An 8,587-nucleotide genomic window follows, 5' to 3' on the forward strand; every position below is an offset into this window, starting at 1 on the left:
AAAGAAAACACCAATAAATCCTCTCATACTCCCACGAAAAATACCTCCACAAGTAGAAAAACCAGGATACCCTCTAGCAGCTCCATCAGTATTAATTTAACCTAGCCTGGCGAAGGAAACTCTCATCTAATAGGAAAAGGACGAAGAACTTTACTACTACGAGTATTAATACAAAAAAAAAAAACTTAATCACATTGAAATCCAACATATCATTCTTCATGGAAGCTTTAAACGAATTTCTCACTACCATCACTCTTAATAGAAGAAAAAAGATCAATCTTATTAGAGAAAGGAGAAGTAAAAAAAAAAATTCCAAACCCAACTCCAAATATGCAATGCATTAGAACATTTAAAAAATAAATGCTGAATAGATTCCTCATGTTTTTCACAAAGAGTACACATAGAACATATATGCAAACCTTTATGTTGAATATGTTGATATGTAGGAAGCCACCCATGAAAAACCTTCCAGAGTACTAGAGTTTTGGAAGGCGAAATAGAAGAGGACTAAATGAATTTACCCCAACCACAAGGAACTTCTAGTTACAAAAAAAAATTCCTAGTCGATTAAGAGTGAAACGACCAGACTCATCTAGAATCCAATTAGGAATATCATGTTCCTCCCTAACCATGATATGATTAAAAAAATGAGGCATTCGTTGTAAAGATAGGGGAATATTCCAATCATAACCTATCCAAAATTGAGATATTGTATCTGGAATGCTAGCTCCATCAGATAACCCTGCAATATTTGTTAAAGAAGTAGTAGAACACCATTTATCATTCCATAAATTAATAAAAGCACTTGTACCAACAGCCAAGAAGTATAATCAAGTATAGTAGAATAAAACTGCTTAATTCCATGCCAAAGAGATGAGGATCTATAAACCATTTTAAACTCATATTTTGATTTAAGAACCATGGTTTTCAATAGCAAAGACCAAGGCTTATTGTTATAAGCAAAGTTTCAAGCAAGCTTAAGAAGATACGCATAATTTTCATGAAGGTTAATAATCTTCAAACCTCCATTGTCAAGAGGTGAACAGATCGTCGCCCAATTAACGGTAGTTATGCCTTTTTTTAAAATATCACCAGTCCAAATAAAATTTTGACACCACTGCTCAACTTGCTTAAGAAGAAAAACAATTCATTTATACATATTAAAGCTATAGGCTAGAAATCCAATAATAACTGTATTGACCAATTGAATATGACCCATCATGCTAAGAGATTTACCTTTCCAAGATGCTAGCTTCAATTTGACTTTATCACCCAAAGGTTGAAGAAACCAACACTTTGGAGCACCAACAAAGATAGGCGCGCCTAAATAATTGAAAGCCAAACAACCATGACTACAAGAAAGAATACATTGAATTTTGGTGACAAATCTTGTTGAATTATCCATGGTGAAAAAACTACTGTTAGAGTTATTAATATATTGACCAGAAAAATCACCATATGTTTTAAGAAAAATACTCATATTTTTAAAAGACTTAATATCCCCTCTACAAAAAACAAATATGTCATCAACATATAAAATACGAGAGAGAGTGAGATAACCTTTCGGACTAGCCATATGTAAAAAAAATGTATCATTCACAAGCTTAGAGATACCTCTACTAAGAACTTCCTCTACAAGACAGAAAAGTAATGGAGATAAAATATCACCTTGTCTGACACCTCTATTGCAAGGAGAAAAACCCACCAAACTACCATTTATTCTGATAGAAAGCATAGATAAATGGAGAATTGTATTTAATCCAACCGACAAACGAGGGGTGAAAACCAAAGCTTGTCAAAACTAATAATAAAAACTTTCAACTCAGGGTGTCAAAGGATTTATGAATATCAACTTTGTAAGCCATATTCCCTCCTCTAACCTTTTTAGAAAGCATGTTAATAGCTTTAGAAGCAATACCAATGCAATCCTGAATTTGTCTCCCATGGACAAACCCCGATTGATTAGGAGAAATTATTCTAGCAGCCACAAGCGCAAACCTATCCGCTAGTATCTTGGAAATAATCTTAAATTTGAAATTAGCAACAACAATTGGCCTATAATCTTTAATGGAGTCGACACTCTGAATCTTAGGAATAAAAGATACCACATTATTGTTCATTCCAGGGAGAACCCAATTTTGTTTAAAAAATTGTTGAACAGCATTGCAAACATCTATCCCAATAATGTCTCGGCAAGAATGATAGAAAAGACCACCAAAACCATCAGGACCAGGAGCATTATTACCATTAAGACTAAAAACAGCAGTCTTGATTTCCAAAAAGTCAAGACATTTAATCAACATCATATTCTCCTCAGAGGAAACTAGCTCAAGAATATAAGAACCAATAAAATCATCCATACTACTTGTATCCGGAACTTTAGAAATAAACTCAACATATTTTTATAAAAGTCCAAAATATGATCCTCAATGAATTTATGAACCTCGGTAACCTCATTATCAATCCGTAAACGATGAATTCCACTAGAATTATTTCTCCTTTTGACCACATCATGGAAAAAAGCAGCATTCTGATCTCCGTCTTTGAACCATAACATTTTAGCCTTTTCTTTCCAAAAAAAATATTGACAGTGAAGAGCATGATCAAGCTCCTCTTTAGCAAACTTTTCTTGACAGAGAAGCTCATCAAAGTCAGATAAACTAACAGTCTCTAAGTTTTGTTGAATATCAAGGAGGAGACCCTGCTTAAGAAGAACTGCATTGTGAACATTACCAAAAGAATTTGTATTCCAGTGTCGGAGCTCACTTTTCAACTTTTTTAACTTATGTTGCAAAATAAACATAGGACAACTAACAACCTTATTAACCCAAGAATTATGAATAAGCTTCAGACATGAAGTGTCCTGAAGCCACATAGAAAAGAAACAAAAGTGGTTAACCTTTCTCAAAGAATTACTAGCAAGACTAGCAAAAATAGGGGAATGATCAGAACAATTTTTAACAAGAACCTGATAAGTTCAAGAATCTCATTCATCCAGACACACTCCATTACATAAAGCCCTATCCAGTCTTCTATGAATTCTATGCAACCCTCTCCTTCCATCAAACCAAGTATAAGAAGATCTAGTAAAAGGCATACAAGAAAGATCATTAGTATTAATATAATCAAGGAATTCATTACAAGAAACCTGATTAGGAGCCAACCCCCCCTAAAGTCATCCATCGAGAGCACAACATTAAAATCTCCCAAAATACATCAAGGCCCTGTGAAGGAACTAAGATCCCTCCATAAAAACCATCTAGCCAAGTATGTGTTAGCACTATAAACACCTCCAAATCTAAAGCATTTATTATGCAGAAGACAAGTTACAGAAATAAATTGATCATTGACCAGGAAATTTTGGACAAGATTAGGAATCGACAAGCATTAAAGCTTAGCAGCTTTATTAGAAATAGGAGACGTAGCCACCAAATGCATATTAACAGATTTGAAAATGACGTCGAAAGCATTAGTGTATGGCATCATGGGTTCAACAAGAAAAACCATAAAGGGGTTTATGTAGTTTAAGCAAACTAATCAGCATCTCCACAATTTTCTGGTTTCCTAGTTCTCTAACATTCTAGAAAAATGAAGAGACTTTCATTACGATGTTGAAGAGCCTTAGCAGGTTTCTGGTTTCCTAGTCCTGGTTTTCTTTTAGTGTGAACTATTTCCTCCCTAGTATCACTGGCATCCTCCTCCATCTCATTAGGATCAACCCAAAATTTTGAAACAACCTGATTTTCAACTGTGATATGGTCAGAATTAATTTCAACAATGGCAGACGGAATAGTTGGCGCACCAATATGAGGATCACCTCCCACGTCTGTAGTTTCCAAACCATCAAGAGAGGAAAAGTGATTCTGTAAGATCAACGATAGTGCTTTAACATCCCCAAGAGATTTAGCCTTCCGATGGGAGGTTTTGAGGCGATGGAGATGATACATTCACAATAGCAGAGATCTCCATATTATGAACGTCAATAAGAGTCTTAATTGGTGTTTTAATATCTGCATGTGATTTAGCCCTTCGATGAGAGGTATAGGACGCAACGGAGATGGAACAACCACAGGAGCATAGACCTCCACATGATGATCATCAATAAGAGTCGTAACTGAATGTGACTCTAAGCCTTTGGCTTGCATAATAGCAGGTGAATTCCTTAGCATCCCCAGTTCTGGGAAATTCGAAGTGGAAGTGGACAACTCCTGCCTGGGTGAGGATTTATCATGATCTGAGGCATCATCGAGAGGAGGCATATATGCAAAATCATCCTCCACTCCAACTATTTTATCAGAAGCAAGGTGACCCAAGGGTGACTCTGCATTAGCCCCACTAGGAGCATCAACTTTCAATTTATTATTGAGGCCTTCCACGAGCTTCGGCTGCGAATCTTTCTTCTGACACTTTTTATGTTGTTTAGAAACTGCAGTCCTCCCCTGCTCCCGCTCATCAGAAGGTGTGTTCTGAGAAGATATATGTTGAGGCCCAGAAACACGACACTGATCATGGATCGCCCGACACTGAGCAAGCTCATGCCCAATCATCTTGCAGTGAGAGCAAAATGGAGGGAGCCATTAATATTCCACACCAGCTACAAAAGCAAAGTTTGGACGTTCAACCAAAAGGTGATCAGGAAGAGGGGACAACAGATCAATATCCACCAGAACTCTAGCAAACATACCCCTATTCTTTCTCATAGTATGTTCATCCATAGACAAAGGAGTACCAAGACCTCTGATGATGGAAAATATCGCCCTTAGTTTCCAATATTCCAAAGGAAAATGATAGATTCTAACCCAGGCCTGAGTTTTGGTACTCTTCATGGTAGCTGAGACAAAAAAATTTGTCCAGGCAAACAATCTCAAGAAACCAGGAGATAGCTTCAAGGACCCATCCCGAGGGCCCATCGCATGTCTTCTAAAGAAGCGAACTCAAACTCTTAAAAACTCTTCTCAAGAGGAATTGTTTTCCACACTCCAAGAGCCTTCCACACCGGCTGCAACTTTTTATTTAAATCCAGATGTGTGAGAGGTTTATCTCCCTTAGGTAGAATAACCCGACCATGAAGATGGGTCTTGCAATCCTCAAGACTAGCCAAGTAATTTGCCTCATCAATCTGGACAACAATCATGTCTCCCTTAATACAAGGAGTAGGTAGCTCGGACAAAGGAATGTCACATATATTTTCCAAAGTCTATCTCTATAATTATATTTAAATATGATTGTAATATAAATAAAATAAAAAGGTATAATAAATAGGTTATTGAGAATATAAGATATGGTAACATATATTTTTTATATTAAAAGATGTTAGATTAAAAAGGAGATAAGAATGAAGGTTGAATCTTATTTTAAAAGAATTCACACTTAATTTTTTGTTCATTTTAAAAAGATTTTTCAAGAACAAAAATTATTTTAAAGTTTCATTTTAATTAAACATAAAAATAAGTATTCTTCGCAGTTACTTTTGGTAAAGAAAATCTAATATTCGCACGATATTTTTAAAAGTAGTAGTTATACATATACATATATGGCAATTCTTGAGTTTTGATAAGGGATAGGAAGTCTTTCTAATAAAGTTCGTCTAAGTCTTGGCAGAGAAAATCATCATTGCATATTAAATCGCATTTAATGTATTTTATAAAAAAAATATTGATAAGAAATAATAATTTATTTAGGTCGTTGTAGTTGATTGATTATTTAAGATTTTGCAAGTCGGCACGTAGAATAGAATTTTTTGTTTCTCTCGTACTCACTGTTAGAAAATTATAAATAAAAATTAATTTAAAAAATATATTATATTAATTAAATTAAATATTATTTTATAAATTAAAAAATTGTTGGTATTTAAATTAATTTTTATTATTAATAAAAATAAATTAATTTTAAATTAGTATTTAGTTAATTAGATTTTAGTTATTAATCTTAAAATCTAAAATAATTAGTAGCTAATTATTCAATTTACTAAAATTAATTTATAATTTTTTTATTAATAATATAAACTATTTTATATATCAATAAATTTTTATATTATTTAATTTAGTTAATATTAACTAATAAATTTTTTTATCTTTAAAATATAATAATTAATTGTATTTTGTTTTCCAAATTAATTTTTATTTAATAATAGTATTGTTAGTATACATTCTATCTTTACTTATGTAAATTAACTATTTTTTTATTAATATTCAAAAGAGAACATAATAGATTAACAACATTAAAAAAAACTAAATGATGGTGAGTCGATTTCGGTCTGTTTTGTCATCTAGTTAAGAGTGTATCAATCTAAAACAAACATAATTTTAATCAGGATAAGCTTTTTATTGTCTTTGGTTTTGAAGCTATTCTTTCTCTTTTTCTTTGCATATGGTTCTGAATAGTCTCATGTATGACCAACTAAGAAAAAGAAGAATGTATGTTAGTTTAAGTATCTAATTGTTAGATTTGACTTCCTAAGAGTAAATTATATATAAAAATTTTAAAGGTCATCAACTTAATATTACTTTTTTAAGAATAAAGTTATTTTTAGGTAAGGGTAATAAGCTTATAATTACATTAGGATAAACCACTTTTTCATTTTGAATGAGATCAGATATGTTATAAGTAAATTGTTGATCTTGTTTGTATAATGAAATTTTTGTTTAAATAGTTATATTGTTTAATATTATTTTAAATAGATTGTTGGGTATATGTGGATTATTGGGTATAAAAGTGAAATTATGGATTGAATTATTATAGTGATAATATGTGTATATGTGGTATTGTTGTTGAAATGTGACATTTCAAGTATAAAAACATGTTTGAAGTATGATTTTTTTTAATGATAATTATCATAATTCAAAATGGATTTACAATATATCAGGTTTGAGTTTTGAAAAAATATAAAGATGTGTTTTGAATGAAAATGGTTGAGTTTTAGTTCAAATTGATCATGTTTGTGGTTTGTTGATTTTTTTTTCTTGGTCACTTAAACGAGAATTAAAGATGAAGAAATTAACTCTAGTAGAGACTCCTCACTTAGGCGCTCACATGTTGCTTAAGTGATTGTGTTTAAATAACTCAAGTGATAATTAAAAGTTTAAGCAAGAAAAAAAATTACACTATCCAATAGGAGTATAGTCGTTCAAGCGAAGAATGACCTCTTGCGTAAGAACGAAGTGGAATCATTTCTCTCTCCTCTTAGTAGAATGTCATGCAAGAGCTTGAGAGTTGTTCAAGCAAAGAGTCTCATTGCTTGAGTGACAATTTATCATTTGCATGAAGATAAAAATATCTTAGTTCTCTCTCCTTCTTAAGAGTATTAATCAATCAATAATGTCATGCTTAAACAATAATGCTTAGGAGTGAAAAACTTATTTTAAAAAATTTCTAAATGGCACACGAACCAATGTGGAAAGTGTTATATTATAAATGTTCTTCCATTAAGTATGCTAATATAGGTTCACATTGCTCAGGAGTCGAAGTTAAGGGTAGTTTATATACTTCCTCCTCCTCCAACCTACCGAGACTCCTTTTAAGAACAAAACCGTGACGGAACACCGACCTCCAAAGCGGACAATACCTTGAATGCGATGATTGACCCTAACGCTGTTATTTCTCGTCGAACTTGACGTCAGAACATAAACTAATTTTAGAAATAAATAAAAAATTAGTTACTATATTGATCAAATTATATACTATTTTAGTTAAAACTTTGGTAGCTAATTAAATATCAATTTAGAAACTAATTTATATTTTTCATCTTTAAAATTAGTTTTTATTTAATAATTTTCTTAGTATAAATCATAAATATGCTACAAAAAATTATTTTTGTGAACATACAATAGAAAAAAAAAAGTAAAAATGATTTTAATAAATTAATTTATATACTTATAGAGTTTATATAATAAATGTGTATATATAGAAACAAAAGATTAATATATAATCAATAAAAATTATAAAATAATTCATTAAAATCATACATAAATGTAAATTATAGATATTTTGTTAAATAAAAATAATATGTAATATTACACATCAAAATATTCACATTTTAGTATTAATACTACGTAATAATTTATTAATAAAAAATCAAATTATAGTTGGTCAAAAATAAAACAAACTACAATATACTGAAAATAACATATTATATATAAAATATTCACATATAAATACTAACCAGTTTTAGTGTGATTATTCTTGTCTAAGAAAAACCAATTGTAATTATCAATTTCACTTAAAGATATAAATTAAAATTATTTCATAGTAATTATTCAATTTTCAATTTCTTTGTAATATATAATTTTATGAATTAACTAAAATATAATTTATTATGTATGCTATCGTGTAGAAATTATAAAAAGGGTAAACACACTTCTTAGTTCAAAGTAATTAGGGTGTGATTTTGTATAATTTATGCTAAATATATAATAATATGTTTGGATGAAAGTGGTTTTCTTCATAGCATAATAGTTGCAACTCAATTTCCCCTTATTTAACATTTTTTTTGTTTTGAAAGAGCATATGGAGAAATTAAGTAAGTATTTCCATAATTCCACATTAAATGAGTAAAATATAGTTTTGGAGTAACTTCATATTTGAATAT

The sequence above is a fragment of the Phaseolus vulgaris genome, chromosome 2, assembly GCF_051622355.1.
Source record: "Phaseolus vulgaris cultivar YP4 chromosome 2, ASM5162235v1, whole genome shotgun sequence".
NCBI lineage: Eukaryota > Viridiplantae > Streptophyta > Magnoliopsida > Fabales > Fabaceae > Phaseolus > Phaseolus vulgaris.